The sequence below is a fragment of the Paramormyrops kingsleyae genome, unplaced genomic scaffold (genome assembly GCF_048594095.1).
Source record: "Paramormyrops kingsleyae isolate MSU_618 unplaced genomic scaffold, PKINGS_0.4 ups258, whole genome shotgun sequence".
Classification (NCBI taxonomy): Eukaryota; Metazoa; Chordata; class Actinopteri; order Osteoglossiformes; family Mormyridae; genus Paramormyrops; species Paramormyrops kingsleyae.
The window spans coordinates 21,835-40,622 of NW_027326196.1; the positions used below are offsets into that span (position 1 = coordinate 21,835).

At 46.3% G+C, this 18,788-nt stretch overlaps 1 pseudogene; it reads right to left on the minus strand.

Moving 5' to 3' along the window:
- Nucleotides 1-14,106: 14,106 nt before the first annotated feature.
- LOC140587466 (uncharacterized) lies at nucleotides 14,107-16,287 on the minus strand (annotated as a pseudogene).
- Between the last annotated feature and the right edge of the window lie 2,501 nt (nucleotides 16,288-18,788).

An 18,788-nucleotide genomic window follows, 5' to 3' on the forward strand; every position in this document is an offset into this window, starting at 1 on the left:
ATGCATGTGCAGTGTGCCAGGAACACAGAAACAGTCCGGCGTTAGCACCCTTACACCCATGGGAAGTTCAGGATAAACCCTGGAGAAGAGTGCATGTGGATTACGCGGGCCCATGGATGGGTAAAATGTTTCTCATTCTGGTAGATGCCTATTCTAAGTGGATAGATACACATGTAGTTAACAGATCCACAGCAGCTGTAACGATTGAGTGTCTTAGGCAGAGCTTCAGTCAGCAGGGCATACCTGAAATAGTAGTGTCCGACAATGGTACTTGTTTCACTAGTGCAGAATTTCGGGAGTTCATGCAGAAAAATGGCATCAGACACATCACAACAGCCCCCTACCACCCTGCTTCAAACGGGTTAGCAGAGAAGGCTGTTCAGACTGTTAAGTCATTAATAAAAAAAAACACTGGGGATTCCCTTGAAACTAAAATGGCAAGAGCACTGTTCAGTTATCGGATAACCCCCCAGTCCACAACAGGTAAATCACCTGCGGAGCTATCATGTGGAAGAAAACTGAGATCCACATTAGACTTGATACACCCAGACTACAGGGACAGAGTGTACAGGAAACAGGAGAAACAAAAGCACTACCATGACACGCACACCCGAGCACGAACTTTGGAAGAAGGAGATTTAGTCTTCACAAGAAACTTCAGTTCCGGACCGACCTGGATACCTGGGGCAGTGGTGGAGAAGACAGGGCCTGTGTCATGCCAAGTTGCGCTGGGTAATGGTCAAGTGATGAGACGTCACATTGATCAGGTGCATAGGAGAAGTTCCAGTTTTCCAGTAACATCAGTGGAGACACCTGATACTTCACAGACTGAGGAGTACACACCCCTGGTGGGGAAGGAACCACCTACCTCTCCAGACCCCTCTCCTGATAGAGCTGCAACAGCAGATTCAGAAGAGGTGATTGATGGTTCCCCTGCTGGTGAACGTCCGGCAGTGAGGAGGTCTCAACGTAGTAGGAAAGTTCCTGCTTACTTAAAGGACTATGATTAGCTTAGCAGTGAGCTCCCTAGCCACAAGGCAAGAATGCGCCTTGGAGTCTCGCAGGGAGGAGGTTGTCTACCCGAATCCCTAACATAGTTATTGTTCTTGTGTTGTTAAAGAAACAAAATGTAAAAGAAAAAAAATAAATAAATAATAATAATAATAATAATAATAATACTAATGTTAATAACAAGGAAATAAGTGGAACCAAGGAACTGTGAAAATTGGTTAAGGTTGTTGAAATTCATTGTTTTTGGGTAACTACTGTTGTTTATGCTAGTGTTATCAGAGGGGAAGGGATGTAGTAATGTGAACACAGAAGGTGTGTTGGAGACCACTAGGGGGAGTTAGAGTGTGTAATGCGAGATGTAATTAAAGTCTACAAAACGTATTCCTCCCGACTTAAGTCTGCATCATTACACCAAGTCATAGTATATCACAGTCAGTAAAGAAAATCTCTTTTATTCCAGCAAGTTCAGCAAAGCGCTCCCATCACACTCTGGCACTTGGTACCAAGTCACCCCCAGCACACAGAGCAACCAGTAGATAAAACATAACTCCCAGGACTTCTAAGTCCTGATTGGTCATGAAACATCAACAAACTATGCTGAAACATATAACAAACACAATTCTCCTGCTCCATTGGTTCACCTTGGTAGCAAGGTAAAGTCCACCCATTATACGCAATTTACTGGAGACAGCCTCGGCTTATAGACTCTACCTGAGATATGTACCGTATATAGATATTAATTATATGACATTGAATCACTGTTAATGTTTGGGTGTTCCATTGATTATTTTTATTTATTTATTTTTTTCTGAAGTGTATCTTTATTGTTTTATATTAGACATCACACATATGAGAACTTAACAACAAACATACAGCTCTGGAAAAAATTAAGAAACCACTTCATATTTTGTTTCTCAAAAAAAACATTTTTAAATCCTGGTTTAATCCTGGTTCTGCTGGCAGAAGGCTATACTGTAGGTTCCTTCCAGGCCCAAAATTTCAAAGACAGCAGAACACAAGAACAAGGTAACACAGAAGACACTGGGAATGACCAAAAACCAGCCAGATCGAGGGCGGTAAATGACTTTGTAATGGCAGAGATGACCGTCAACATATTCAACAGTTTCTCATGAATCGGAGGACGACATCAAGTGAGCTTCAAACATTATGGGAGATATTAAGTGGTGTGAAGTGCACTGCTGAGACACAAAGAAGAACCAGGCTGCAGTTTGCAAAATATATATATTATTATTAGGCCTATATATATAATTTTTTTTTTTTTTTTTTTAAATGTGTCCTGTCCGGCAGCTTTAGCAAGCAGAATAATGGTCTGAATGCACTGCTGTGTCAGACATATTTGCTTTGCCATGAGGGGCTCTATAAACTCTGTATAGGCCCTTCATGTTGGTCGATTTCTTTTTATTTGTATATTTATTGTATTTTATTTTTAACACATGTAAAATATTCCAGTTGCCGAGCTGTCCGGAAGGGAGTGATAGTGAAGAAAAGGGGTAGGGAGAGAGATTAAAAAGGAGGTGATAGAGGAGAAAAAAAACAAAAAAAACACGAACAAAGGGGGAGACAACAGTGGGAGAGAGGCTAAGAAAGACAAGAGTAACGTAAAAAGCACATATCAAGGCAAAAAAAAAAAAAAAAAAAAAACAGCATTTGAAATACAACCAAAAATGGACGAATACAAAGACACAACCAGAATTAAAGAAAATAAAACAGATACACAGACATCCAAAATCGTTGCATGTGCTTGGAAGGGAGCGTGGAAGTGGGTTTGCAAGTGTGTTTTTCTGTGTGGGGGTATACGTGTGTTGGGTGCGTGTGAATTTCTCCATGGAATGTACTTGATAGCAAGGGTGGGGGGCCGCAACCCCACCCCACAAGAGCCAGGGGCCAGCGGAGACAGGCCCAGGAGACCCAAGGCGTCCACAGCCCCCCAAGAGCACAGAAGAGCCAAGGCCCCACGTCCCCACGACAGCCGCGTCCCCACCCCAGCAGGAGGAGGAGGGGGGAGACCCCAGGCGCAGCCCCCCGCAGCCAAAAGGGCACGAGCCCCAGAGAACCAGAGGCAACAGGCAGCCGACCCCGCGAGGGGGACGGCCGCTCCCGTACGGGCCAGAGCCAGGGCCCCAGGACCCCAGGCGGCCGGGAGCCGACCGGCCCCCGGTAGAGAGCCCCACCCACGCCGGAGAGGCCCGAGCCCCCCCCAGGCCACCACCCGGCAACCAGCAACCATGCCAAGGAGGCAGCCGCGCCCAGGAAGGAGCAGCTAGCCCCGAACCCAGGCCCACACTGCCCACATAGACACCTCGCAAACACACCTCTCAGCCATACACATAGACCATACATCCACTCACACAACATACACAGACACATACACAGAGACAAAAAGACATAAGCCCATCCCCTCCGGACCGCCCTCCGCCATGCGGGGGAACAGACACCACCCCCCAGCACCAGCCGCAACCCCAGGGCACCGCCAGCCGGACGACCGCCCGAGTGCCCCCCCACCATCGCGGGCAGGGAGCGGGGGTGTAGGAAGACCCGCCCACTCTCCTCCCCCACGCACCTGTGTGAGAGGTGGAGTGTTGGATGCATGTGTTGGTGAGTGTATGTGGTGTAAGGGATGAGTATGACTGTTGAGAAACTTAAGATGGATTTAAAATTGACGGGGGAAGCGCGGAGGAGCACTGCTTGCAAACAGCTCTCCTCCTCATCACCCCCCCGCCAAGACCCTCAATGTATACGGTGTAAGTAAAATTGAGGGGCGGGCAGCAGTGAAGAGGTTCCATTGATTAATGATTAACACATTGACGTATTGTCCCTGAATCACTGAAGATACATGGTTAACATATGATTAGTATAATTGATTAACATGAGGCAATCAATTATGTAACATATTATATATTGACTACTACAACTACTTTATTAAGCTATAACTCTTTGTGCACCAGTTGGGGCGGCTTCGATTCTCTTCCTGCAAGTGGTTTCTCGCCCCCCTTTGCTCCACTGTCTGCCTCTCCAAGGTCCGAGCTTCTGCGGAGCCAACTGCAGGCAGCTATCACAAAGCGAGGTCACACAGTATTCAAAACAATCTCTTCTTGCCTAAGACCTAAAACATAACAGACCCAATATGCCTCCCCTCCCGGGCCTACTAATGTCCAATTTTATTTCCATACCAGCAATACAAACTAAAAGCAGGTACAAACTTGGATGTTAAAATTAAAATGGTCCGAAACAAAGATGAGTTTTGTCTCATGAGCAAAGATGCTGAACTATACACCCTCAAAATAGTGTCAGCCGCTCTCTTTGTTAAAAAGGTTACTGTGTCAACAGCCGTCAAATTGGGTCACACTAGCGTTGTTTTGGCCGCAAATGCAAAATACCCGATCGAAAGAGTCCACATGAAAACATTTAGCCTGCCAGTCAGGATCCGTGTCTGCACACAAGAAAATTTATTTCTAGGACAGCTGCCTAAAACCGTCGTCATAGGACTTGTGGATAATGTAGGTTTTATGGGATCATATGACCGAAACACTTTCAATTTTCAACATTACGATGCAGAATTTGTCACACTTTATGTCGATGGGCAGCAGTATCCCGCTAAATCCTTTCAACCAGATTTTAACCAGGGCAACGTGTCCCGGGAGTATTACAGTTTGATTCTGGCCTTGGGGAGACACTTGAAAAAATTATTTTTAGGATAAAGAACTGCGACCGACTTGTTTACAGCACAAAGCAGGCTCAAGACGATCTCAGTGTAACGTGTGGCCAACATTGCCTTTTTTATGTAATTAACCGCTGTAGAGGTTTTTCTTTTTCTAAAACTCTGTCATTTTATAGCTATGACTTGAGAAGGAATGACACCATGGTTTCTCATTTTGTTTCTAAATTTAAATATATCGTGCATGTGAACATGTATTTATCATAACGCAAATGGCGAGATGTTGTAAGGCCATGAATAAAGCATGTAACTGTGTGTGTTAAATACAAACTACATAGACAAAATATCACGTTTTACTGTTTTATTACCATTTTAATAAGCACAAAAAAACACTTTAAAACATAAGCCTGTCACGTCCAGCTCCGTCCGATTCTCGTGTGTGCCACGCCCACCTCGTTACCTCCTGTTTCTGCCTGATTGTTCTCACCTGTTGCTCGTTACCCTCAGCTTGTCTTGTGTATTTAGTCCACGTCTCGGTTAGTTTCCCCAGTTCGATCATTGATGTTGTTTTACGTAGTGCCTGTTCCTGTCCTTGTCTGCCCGTCTAAGACCAATAAACCCTGGTTATTGGACTTCCTGGCTCAGCGTACCTGCTTTCCTGTTCGCCTGCACGCCGTTACGTAACAAGCCAGTCTGGCTTTAAGAATTTACGCGGGGTGCTACTGGTCCGTGGAGACCGAGTAATACCTCGAGGGGTACTGTCACGCGGCTCCTCAGTGGGATTCTTATTCTTGATAGCTTCTACTGTATGAGACGGCAGACATCTTGGTTGGGTATGAGGGTGCAAGGCATGTTGAACTCCACAGGTCTTCTTGCCTCGGTCACATGGTGGTAATGTTTTTAAGCAAATCAAGCATATGGGACCCCGCAATAGTTTTACCATTAAAAACAAACTCCCCGCGCGGGTTCCACGCAGTGACAGCAGAGTTTTCAAGCATTTTGCCCATCATATATTCAACCTTTTTCTTGTTATGTGGTGCTACATTTTTACTTCTTCCATGATGGTGTCACGTGCGTGCCGCCCCTGCATTATCTACGGCCTCTTCTGGCGGTGGTGGGGGTGTAACTGTCAGAGACAAAACCTCGTTATTGCCTTGCCTGGCCAAAGTCAAATATCTCTGCAGAACCTCTGTGTACATACGAAGCTTATCATAGTCAGCAACATCAGTTGTTGATAAAATGTTGTATATTGCAATGTCCAGTTCGCTTTCGGCAGTCTGCCTTATCGTATATTTAGGAGCTGTGGCATTATGCAGTTTTTCAAGCTGCTCCTTAGGAACCAGATATTTTCCTAGCGTGCTCAATTTACTAGCGTGCTCCAGGACTGGTGAGGAACGGCAGCGCAACACTTAGCAGGGATAGAATGAAACCCCCATCAGTGGGTGCAATGGCCCCATCAGTTTTTCAGTTATCATATTTTTCTTCCTTCTTAATGACGCCCGTTTGTTTGCCAGCAGTTTAAGGTTACTCTTTTGCTTCTTTAGTTTTACAATCTGTACTTTGGTTAAGGGGATGTTACCGCACAGTACGTTCAAAGTTATTTCACAAAGAGTCTTCAGCAAACCCGGCGATGCTGTCTTTAAAATTTTGTTTCTTTGTCTAGCGTTACTGTTAAATAAAGCTTTCAGGGCACTCCAGTTTCTTTTTATACGCATCAACATCATTAATATTTTTTCTTGAGTATGTAAGCAGCCGGCCAATCGGGTGGAAGCATTCCTGTTCTGAGCCTACAGTCCTCGGGTGCTTTTAAATCCACAAGCAGATACACGTTAGGGACTTTTGTCACATCTTCGAAAGCTTCTAGAAAAATTTTTGAATGCCGCGAGTACATCTGACCAATACACTCATCTGTAATTTATCTCGGAGGTTTTTAAATTACATGATGTACTGTAGGGGTGTAACGGTTCACAAAAATCACGGTTCTGTCAAGGGGGGCGCAGACGGAAAAGTAAGGAGGACGCGGAAGCGGATCTGCCCAAGGGGAAAAGTTTTATTGTCCAAAAGTTATGGGAATAAAACTGGCAGGGATATGGCGATCGGCGTCAGAATCCTGGGAATAGGCAGGACTCGGAATCCGGAGACAGGCAGGAGGTCAGGCGATCGGCGTCGGTATCCAGGGGAGTAGACAGGGCTCGAAATCCGGGGACAGGCAGGAGGTCAGGCGATCGGCGTCGGTATCCAGGGGAGTAGACAGGGCTCGAAATCCGGGGACAGGCAGGAGGTCAGGCGATCGGCGTCGGTAGTAGGAGGGCTAGGCGAAGAATCGGTGGTCGAGAAAACAGAACAGAGGTCAGGGATACAGGCAGGCAGAGGTACAGACAGGCAGGGAATAACGCTCGAAATTCGCAACCAAGGCAGAAGATCTCGCGTTTGGCTGACGAGCCAAAAGTGAATAAAAAGCCTCTTAATCGCTCCGATTGGTATCAGCTGGAGGAGGAGGGCATACGGTAACCGGTCTTGCCGGTTCACGGGATCGGTGTGGGAGAAGCACTCCGGCCGCTTGCTTGATTCCGTCTAGGGAAATCCTGGGGGCGTGGCGGGAGAACCCTGCGTGATGTCACAGGAGCTTCCCCAGAGCGATCCATGACAGGTTCGGTTCGATACGACACAGTGGTGTCACAGTTCGGTATGTTTTCGATACAGCAAAAATACAAAAAAATGCCAGGTCTTGTTTTTTTCTTTTACTTTAAACAATGATGAAGCTATTCTTCACCCATCTTCTGAGGTTTCTTTTTAGCAGCAAATAAAACAAAACCTCCTTTATAACCAAAACCAAAAAGCTCCTGATAAAAAAATTTAATTTAATTTTGTAGTAGTTATAAACTAATAGAAAGAAAAGAACAATTTTGTTTTTATATGGAACTCAGTTTCAATCAATTTTTAAGTTTTTTTTTCCAGAAAGATGAGTGTGTCCACATTTTATCCACCACTCTCTTGCCATCACCCTCATAACTTACAGGGAAACCAAAGTGCTCCCAAACTCCAAACCTGTTGGTTATAGGAGGATCCTCTATTTCTGGTCTGATACTTGCATTAACGTTACTAGCCATTTTGCAACGAGCTAGTGCAGCAAATGCCTGACTGACTGGAGTAGTGTTTGGGGGTGGGAGGGGCAGTCAGCACGTTGCCTGTCACGTCATTTGTGCTGCCTTGTTGAGCGTAGTAGCACTGAAAACATTATATTTTACACACTTTATTCTCTTTTATTTTTTTCAAATATAACCCTCTGTTGTCTAGGGGTAGGGAACACACTTTCACTGATTGGGGCATGATAAGAACATAAGAAATTTACAAACGAGAGGAGGCCATTCGGCCCATCAAGCTCGTTTGGGGAGAACTTAACTAATAGCTCAGAGTTGTTAAAATCTTATCTAGCTCTGATTTAAAGGAACCCAGGGTTTTAGCTTCCACTACACTAGCAGGAAGACTATTCCATCTATTCAGTCTGAAGGTCTGACACTCCAAGGGATGGAATTATAGAAAAATTATAAATCAAGGACTTAGAATAAAAGTCTGGACCTCTTAGTTTGGTGAGTAAAGAAAATCTCTTTTATTCCAGCAAGTTCAGCAAAGCGCTCCCATCACACTCTGGCACTTGGTACCAAGTCACACCCGGCACCCAGAGCAACCAGTAGATAAAACATAACTCCCAGGGCTTCTCAGGCCTGATTGGTCATGAAACATCAACAAACTAAGCTGAAACGTATAACAAACACAATTCTCCTGCTCCATTGGTTCACTTTGGTAGCAAGGTAAAATCCACCCATTATACGCAACTTACTGGAGACAGCCTCGGCTTCTAGACTCTACATGAGATATGTATATAGATATTAATTATATGACATTGAATCACTGTTAATGTTTGGGTGTTCCATTGATTAATGATTAACACATTGACATATTGTCCCTGAATCACTGAAAATACACGGTTAACATATGATTAGTATGATTAACATAAGTATGATTAACATGATGCGATCAATTGCATATAACATATTATATATTGACTACTACTACTATTCTATTAAGCTATATAACTCTTTGTGCACCAGTTGGGGTGGCTTCGAGTCTCTTCCTGCAAGTGGTTTCTCCCCCCCTTTGCTCCACTGTCTGCCCCTCCAAGGTCCGAGCTTCTGCGGAGCCAACTGCAGGCAGCTATCACAAAGCGAGGTCACACAATATTCAAAACAATCTCTTCTGGCCTAAGGCCTAAGACATAACAGACCCAATATGCCTCCCCTCCTGAGCCTACTAATGTCCAATTTTACTTCCACACTCCCCCCTTTTGAACACGCGAAATCCGCGCTGTTCACACAGAATCAGAGTACACAGTGTAGTAAAACTCCGGACAATAGCGCAGTGGGGGGATGGGCGCTGGCGGCGGCTGGATGGACCATGAGTCACCAGCAGAGTTGGCGCCGCAGGTGAAATCGATGACGACCTGGGGCTGTGGGTCGAAGAGCCAGGCAGGAAGAAGAGGATCATCCCCGTATGGATCATGGGAAGCCCGCTGCAACATGACAGAGCTTGGCCGGGAAGACAGAACACTAGAGCAACACCTAAACAGCAAAATGATTAGCAGCAACACTACAAGCAAAAGCAACATACCAAAAACTAAAGGTCTAAACACCCCAGATAAACCCGGAATCAGTGAGGAGAACTGTGATGGCCTGAGATGGCCACAACAACATGTTGCAGTTACCTGGGGTGAAACGGGAAGTGGTGCATGCATTTTATTGGTCCGACGGACAAACTGCCTGGATGTTCATGGTTCCCTTTTAATCCCCATTGGCAGTACCAACAGGTGCCCACAGTAGGGGGATGAGGAGCTGGGTTGTGGCATAGTTGTTTGTTATTTCTTTGTTAACATTTTTTAATTTAGGTTTTTCTTTATAAAATTGTTTGTATAATTTTATGGGCTCAATATGTTATGGGGTTTATTTAGTTAGTGGTATGTAGGTATAAATGTTATGGTAGTGTTCCCCCCTTGTGTGTGTTGCTGGATTGATCACCCAGTATATATGTTTCCCCAGTGTGTTATTTGTTAGGTCAGTTATGTTCAGTGTAGGTTGGGTTATGCTTTGCTTTCATTTTGGTTTCATTCTGTTTGGTTGACCTCATTTTATTGGGCCCTGGATTTTCCTTTGTTGGATATGCTTTTTGTATTTTGATGATTTTTCGATTTTCAGTAAAGTTTTTGGTTAGTAACTAATTCTGTGCCCCTGAGTCTGCTTGCTGGTCCCTCACAAGAACCAATTGTCCCAGCTGTACTCAAACAGGCCATGCTCCTTATGTATCGCGGACATCTGCCCGTGAACCACGTCTTCCAGATCCTGCACAGCCTGAGAGGAATCAGGGATGTACGTGCAACATTCTCTCCCCACTACAGCACAAACACCACCTTTCTCAGCTAACAGAATATCCAACGCCATACGGTTTTGCAGAGCCACCTGCTTAACCGCGGACAATTCACCTTGCACGGCCTGTACAGTATCAAGTGTCTGACTGGCCACCTTCTCTACTGCAGTCTGCATGGCAGCCACCTCAGTCTGAAGGTCTGACACTCCAAGGGATGGAATAAACACCCCAAACCACTGTTCAGTCCGACTCAGCGACCGCCTGCTGCGGGAATATGCACGCACAGCCAAAGACATCTGCTCCTTGGGCACCACGCGAATAGGAGGAACAAGATAAGCCAGATAACAATACCAACCAACCTTCGCTGTCGAAAGAGACAAAACAAAGTAACCCTTAAGAGAGTCCTTGCGACCACAGACAAACACCGAACGCGGTGGTGCCACCAGCAAGACATCACCAAGGACAGAGAAGTTAACATAAGCCCTACAGTGCAAAGGCGGGGAGGAAAGGGCTAACGACTGGGCCGAATCAAACAGGTGGAAACACACAGTCTCATTCACAGGGATGACAGCCAAGCCATCCTCCGGCATGGTGTGTGCCCTCACATGTGTGTCCGATGGACAGGACACACCAGAATAAGTACAGTTATCAGGGCTTCGTCGACAATATAGGGCAGTTACAGTCAGCTCTCGGACCCGCGCCCCATAGCGTTCGGGGTCCTCAGCCATCCATGCTGCATCAACAGTCTACGTGATAATTACCTGGGTCGAACAAACCCATCCCTCACCTGTACTATTCACGCCTACCAGCAAATGAACCGTAGTGAAACCCCAGTGATTGGACTCGTCAGCCTGAGTCAGATAGAGGTTTGGATTGTTCCCAGCAAACTCTAGTTGTAAACGGTCATGTGTGGCCTTAAGGGCCTCCTCCACTGCCCGTGACTTAACAGCGATACCAGAAATGCGGCATACAGGTGGTGGCTGGGTCGAGGACAACGACCCTAGCTCGCGGGTGAGCAGCCCAGCCATAACAGATATAAGGCCAGAGCATGTCTGATTTAGGACCGCCATATCATGATAGGTGTACGGAACCCCGAAAAAAGGCCACGCCGCAGCAGTGTGGGGCATATAATGACAGACCCAACAGTCAGAAACATTCAGTTCAGCAGTCACCGCTCGGGACAAAAGCTCCACAGCATTGGCATCCATCACCCCCCTTTTCCCTCGATCCAGAACCCGTGGGTCTGGCACTGTCGGAGAAGAGTGGGTGACACAGCTGGAAAAAGCGGTTCTCCAAAACATTATAGCATCAATCCCAAATATAACAGTCACAATAAAAATAGTTATCACAAAAAGGCAACACAGTTGTGACCCTCTCAGGGGCCAGTCTTGAAAGAACCACCAGGGTCGGACACACGTCTGCAGTGGACCCGATGGACCCAGGCATCGATTCCCTCCACTTTCACTGCGTGAGGGGTCACCATCAGCACCTGGTGTGGTCCCCTCCATCTCGGCGTGTTCCATCTCTTTCTCCTCAGGTCACGAACCAACACCCAGCTCCCTGGGTCAAGCGGTGTCACAGCTCGTAGTGGTTCTCCCTCTGGAGTCCTCCAATAGGCACGAACCTGGTCCCAGGATGCACCTATTGCTTGCCGCAAACCTGTAAGATAAGTCAGCAAGTCCCCATCCACAGTTTCCAGTGTGACATATCGCGAGGGAGACAAAACACGCATTGGCCTTCCTGTCAACACTTCAAAAGGAGCCAACCCTGTTTGGCGGTGTGTCCTGGCTCGCATGAATAACAAAGCCAGGGGCAGGGCATCAACCCAGGGCAGGCCAGTCGTCTCTGAAATTTTTGCCAATTTCAGTTTCAGAGTTTGATTCGCCCTCTCCACCATCCCCCCACTCGAGGGGTGATAGGGCGCAATAATGTCTCAAATCGACTTGCATCCAATGGGACAATTTAGCCAGGGTCTCTGCAACAAACGCAGGACCATTGTCTGTGGTGATTTTAGATGGGATGCCCCACCGTGGAATCACCTCTTTTAGCAGACATTTAGCCACACTCAGAGCATCAGGGCGACGGCAAGGGAATGCCTCCACCCACCTGGAAAACAGATCTACAATCACCAAACAGTACTTGTATCACCTGCATGGCGTTAGCTCAATGAAATCCATCTGCAGGTGATCAAACGGGCTTTGGGGACTCGGGGTCACTGCCGGGTTGGTTGGGATGCCCTTCCCCACATTGAATTTCATGCACACCATACACCTCCCGCAGAATTGGGCAGCAGCTGCGGCAAACCCAGGGGCATGCCACACCCGAGTCACAGCTGCCACCATCCCGTCACGAGACGCATGATCCAAGCCATGAACGGCTTTGGCCATTCCTGGATATGCAGATCTAGGAAGATAAGGTCGGTTAGTCCCAGAATGTCGCCACACGCCTTCCCCATCACACCGTGCACTGTTCCGTTTCCATCCACGGAGCTCACCCTCTGTAGCACCTGTTTGAATCAAAACAAGGTCATTATCAGCGCATAGTTTATCAACATCCATTGCTAGCAAAACCTTATTCCCAAACCCAGTGGAGTCTTTAGCTAAACTTTTAGCCCACTGGTCTGCGAGATCATTCCCCTGACTGATTTCATCAGTCCGCTTTGTGTGGGCCTGGCACTTCACTATTGCCACCTGTTCGGGCAGCATGAGAGCGTCCAACAATTGCTCCACTAATTGATGATGCTGAATGGGTTTTCCAGTGCTGGTGCGAAAACCTCTCTGCTTCCACAATGCACCATGATCGTGACACACCCCGAAGGCGTATCTTGAGTCTGTGTAGATAGTGACTTTCTGTCCTTCAGCCAGTTTGCAGGCCTGTTGCAGTGCAAACAGCTCAGCCGCCTGTGCGGACCAATGTCTAGGCAGCTGCCCCCCGTCCACAAGTGATCCATCTCGCACCACAGCATAGGAGGTCGCTGGCGATCCATCCTCCAGCCGCAAAGAACTCCCATCAACAAACAGGATATTGCCTCCTTCCAGTGGGATGTCAGTCAGATCCGGCCTAGGTCTGCACACACAGTCGACGACCTGCAAACAATCATGCGGTTCCCCGTCCACCCCCGTGGGAAGGAGGGTAGCTGGATTCAAAGCAGAGCACCTCTCCACAGTCACATTTGCCAGTGTTAGCAAAACATTCTGATAATGCACTGATCGCGCAGGCGTCAAATGAGATGTCCTGGCCTGTGTCAGGATCGCGTGCACCGCATGGGGAACTCGAAGTGTCAGTGGATGCAGCTGCACCAGATCTGCACTCGCCATCACTGCCTCAGCTGTTGCAGCCACCGCTCAAAGGCAGGGTGGTAATGCTCGAGCCACCGAGTCCAAACGCTTTGAGTAGTAGGCAACCGGTTTGCACCTCCCCCCGTGATACTGAGTCAGGACTGAAGTCATGAACCCCTTTTTCTCGTCCACATATTGCACAAATGGCTTTTGATAGTCAGGCACCCCCAAAGCTGGGGCTGACATTAACGCCTGCTTTAAGTCAACTAGGGCGTCTTCAGCTTCAGTCGTCCACGTCAGTTTGTCTGTCAGTCCTAGCCCAATTGTCAAATCAACCAAGGGCTGTGACTAGAGGTCGACCGATATTGAATTTTACCGATACCGATAGCTAGGTTGGTCCGTACTTGCCGATAACCAATTAATTAACCGATAGTTTTTCAAATGGATACTGGATTTAAAAAAAAAAAACTAAATTAAAACACAACACTACATGTAAAATAGTACTAAACTTTATTACAAAAACCAAACAAAAAAACAGTACTGAATCATGAAAATGTGCTATATGAAATAAATATGAATATATTAATAAATATTGAGGTAAATTAGTTCTCACTTACACTCTAGGTGCAACTTAGACACATCGTCAGTGTTGTATCCTGGGTTCATTGGGTGTTTCGGGTCTCACAACAGACAGCCTCGCCCAGGTGACCCAGCCGGGGTTGATCAGGCCCCGGCTTGTGTTTAAGTAGCCTGTGTAGCCCACGGATCCCCCCGCTTGATCCACAGCCATCTTGACGCCTTTTCTGCTGCGTCAGAGATGTTTCTAACGGCTTTCTTGTTCTGCAACCCTTTCACTCCCAACAACTTGAGTGCCCTGACGAGAGACTGGCCGACGAAGCCTCTACACCCGACCTCAATGGGGTTGACTCGGATTCTCCATCCTGCGCTCTGACATTCGCCTGCCAGCTCCTCATACTTGGCCCTTTTCCTCTCAAAGGCCTCCTCCATCCGGTCTTCCCAGGGAACAGTCAGCTCCAGTAGGACCACTTGCCTCATTGTTTCAGAGACCAGGACTATGTCTGGCCTGAGTCTGGTCACTACGATGTTCTCTGGGAACTTGAGCTGTCTCCCTAGGTCGACCTTCAGCTGCCAGTCCCGAGCTGTTGCCAGCAGCCCCCCTGCCTGGCTCCGGTGCTGTTGTGGCTTCTCCCCAGCCCTAACAAAGGCAATGGGCTGCCATGTTGGTTGTTGGTACTTGCTGCTGGAGATCCCTGTACTGATGACCTCAGCGATGACCCGCAGCACTTGATCATGGCGCCAGCGGTAACGCCCGTCTCCAAGTGCCCGGGGGCAGCAGCTCAGAATGTGCTCCAATGATCCGGCTTTCTGGCAGAGAGGGCATAACGGAGTCTCGGCTAAGCCCCAGCGGAAGAGGTTGGACGGGCTTGGGAGTACATCATACACTGACTGTATGAGGAACTTGATCCGGTGTGGCTCAGATCTCCATAGCTCTGTCCACGAGATCTTTCGGTCAGCTGCCTCTTCCCATCGAGTCCATGCACCCTGCTGTAACATCCCTACTGTCCTACTGCAGCGGGCTTCCTCCACCCCTGCTCGGACCTCCTCCTGAATCAGCTGTCGCCTTTCCTTTCCCTGGGACTTACTATAGAGAGGTCTTGGATTGCTCCCTAGGCCTGCCCGTCCGACTGCCACTGTTCCCACCAGCTCGCTATGTCGCAGCCGTGCCTCAGCCTGATTGACCGCCTCGTGCGCCTTCCACTTCCTGCCAGTTCTTACTTCTATGCCTGCCGAGGAGACTTTGTTGTCGCTGGAGTCCCTATACAGCAGCACCTCTCTAGCTCGGGTTACCATAAACTCCTCTGCCAGACTACTGAAGGGCAGTTTTAGTTTGTTGTTCCTCCCGTACAAGGCGATGCTGCTGAGGCTTCGTGGTAAGCCCAACCACTTCCGAAGGAAAGCGCTGACCTTCCTCTCGAAGCACTCAACGGTAGTCAATGGCACGTTGTAGACCAGCAGTGGCCAGAGGAGTCGTGGCAAAATGCCGTGCTGGTAAATCCAGGCTTTGTACTTGCCTGGAAGCCCTGACTTATCCACCGCTGTCAGCCAGGTTTCCAACTCCTCTGATGTTAATTGGAGTGCTGCGGTGTCCTTCAAAGTGCAATCGTAGATCTTGCCAAGGCTCTTCACTGGCTTTTCTGTCACAGATGGGATCCGGATGCCTCCTATTGTGAAGGGAAACTGGTCTGTGACTTTACCCTTCCTCACTACCAGGAACCTGGACTTAGCTGGCTTGAAGACCATCCGTGCCCAGCTGATGAGACGCTCAAGGCCTTGCAAGATCCATCTGCAGCCCGGGACTGATGTTGTAGTCACTGTCAGGTCATCCATAAATGCTCTGATAGGGGGCTGCCGCATACCGGAGTTGGTGAGTGGGCCTCTGCACTCCACCTCTGCTGACTTCACCACCATATTCATGGCCAAGGCAAACAGTATTACCGAAATGGTACATCCAGTAATAATGCCCTTCTCAAGCCGATGAAATGCAGATGTTACTGTTCCGGAGGTGACTCTCAAACTGAAACTACTGTAATAGTCCAGTATGAGGTCCCTGAACTTGCCCGGAACGTGGTGTCGTTCAAGCGAGGTTTCCACCAGCTTGTGTGGAATCGACCCGTAGGCATTGGCAAGATCGAGCCACAGGACTGCCAGGTCTCCGTTGCCTTCACGTGCCTCCCGGATCAGCTGGGTGACCACTCCTGTATGCTCGATGCACCCTGGAACCTTTGGGACTCCACCTTTCTGCACTGAGGTGTCGATGTAGGTGTTCCTCAGGAGGAACTCAGTCATGCGCCGGGCAACGACACTAAAGAATATGCTTTCAAACTGAAACAAAAAGTAACACTCCAAATAAAGAAAAAAAAAGTTACATACAAAATGAATTATAATAATAATTATATAATATTATAATTATATATAATATTAATTATATAAATGTATATTATATGTGTAGTCTCCCACTATATTTGCTTCTATTTTGAAAACTTTTTTCTCTCTCCATAGACAGAGGTTGACCAAACTGTTTGTGTAATCTGTTAACAACGCTCATTATATACCGGTACCCGTCTTTTTAGGCAAGAACCAGATAATGAGTGTCACATCATGAAATGGTTTTAATACAAAGGGAGCTGTATTACAGTACGTGATAACAAATTTAATAAAAACATCGTAAGTTAGGCCTATAATAGTAATGATTTCATTTCAAATAACAAATATATTATATAGAGAAGGTGAGCAAAGTATCAGCAGAGCTTTTTGAAACTCCGAATCAGTAAAATACTGCGTCGCAAAAAGATTCACTGTTTCAAAGCGCTCCAGTCGGATCCCCCCATCCCCCCGGCAAATCGCACCCTGTGCCTGAAGATAAAAAGAACTGAAATCGAATGCATTCCTGATGGTAACAATTAGAGGTCGACCGATATTGAATTTTACCGATACCGATAGTTAGGTTGGTCCGTACTTGCCGATAACCGATTAATTAACCGATAGTTTTTAAAATGGATACTGGATTAAAAAAAAAAAAACTAAATTAAAACACAACACTACATGTAAAATAGTACTAAACTTTATTACAAAAACCAAACAAAAAAACAGTACTGAATCATGAAAATGTGCTATATGAAATAAATATGAATATATTAATAAATATTGAGGTAAATTAAAGACATGCTTTCAAACTGAAACAAAAAGTAACACTCCAAATAAAGAAAAAAAAAGTTACATACAAAATGAATTATAATAATAATTATATAATATTATAATTATATATAATATTAATTATATAAATGTATATTATATGTGTAGTCTCCCACTATATTTGCTTCTATTTTGAAAACTTTTTTCTCTCTCCATAGACAGAGGTTGACCAAACTGTTTGTGTAATCTGTTAACAACGCTCATTATATACCGGTACCCGTCTTTTTAGGCAAGAACCAGATAATGAGTGTCACATCATGAAATGGTTTTAATACGAAGGGAGCTGTATTACAGTACGTGATAACAAATTTAATAAAAACATCGTAAGTTAGGCCTATAATAGTAATGATTTCATTTCAAATAACAAATATATTATATAGAGAAGGTGAGCAAAGTATCAACAGAGCTTTTTGAAACTCCGAATCAGTAAAATACTGCGTCGCAAAAAGATTCACTGTTTCAAAGCGCTCCAGTCGGATCCCCCCATCCCCCCGGCAAATCGCACCCTGTGCCTGAAGATAAAAAGAACTGAAATCATGACATTAAACATTTGGGTCAGACTTGCGTGTATTTTTGCCACATTATTTTAACCGCTTGATGTAGCCTACTGCTAATGTTAGCGTCCTCTCAGCCTTGTCGACAAACATACTGCTGTTCTTTCTCCAATGCAGAATCTAATCAACAAATGAATTACTTTATATTGAGATGAAAACATGTACTGTAGTGTACTGTATACATACCTTTTCGCTGTCTATGTTTTAAACGTGCATTTGAAGTGTCAGCGTTGTCCGTGCACCGCGCTCTCTCCAGGCAGCTTGCGCTCTCCTTGCAACTAACAGTATCACGTGTCAAAACAAAAGCATGTGCTTTACAGCGATTTTCGCCTATAGAGGTGGCTCTTGCCATAGATATATATGTTGGCTCTTGCACTGTATAAGGACAACGGACCGTTCTCAGCCGCTTCAGCTCTGACGCAACCCGGAAAAACTATCGCCGTGGATTTTTGCCGATAACCGATAGTTCCGGGAATCAACTATCGGTGCCGATTAATCGGCAAAACCGATACATCGGTCGACCTCTAGTAACAATCATGACCTTAAACATTTGGGTCGGACTTGCGTGTATTTTTGCCACATTATTTTAACCGCTTGATGTAGCCTACTGCTAATGTTAGCGTCCTCTCAGCCTTGTCGACAAACATACTGCTGTTCTTTCTCCAATGCAGAATCTAATCAACAAATGAATTACTTTATATTGAGATGAAAACATGTACTGTAGTGTACTGTATACATACCTTTTCGCTGTCTATGTTTTAAACGTGCATTTGAAGTGTCAGCTTTGTCCGTGCACCGCGCTCTCTCCAGGCAGCTTGCGCTCTCCTTGCAACTAACAGTATCACGTGTCAAAACAAAAGCATGTGCTTTACAGCGATTTTCGCCTATAGAGGTGGCTCTTGCCATAGATATATATGTTGGCTCTTGCACTGTATAAGGACAACGGACCGTTCTCAGCCGCTTCAGCTCTGACGCAACCCGGAAAAACTATCGGCGTGGATTTTTGCCGATAACCGATAGTTCCGGGAATCAACTATCGGTGCCGATTAATCGGCAAAACCGATACATCGGTCGACC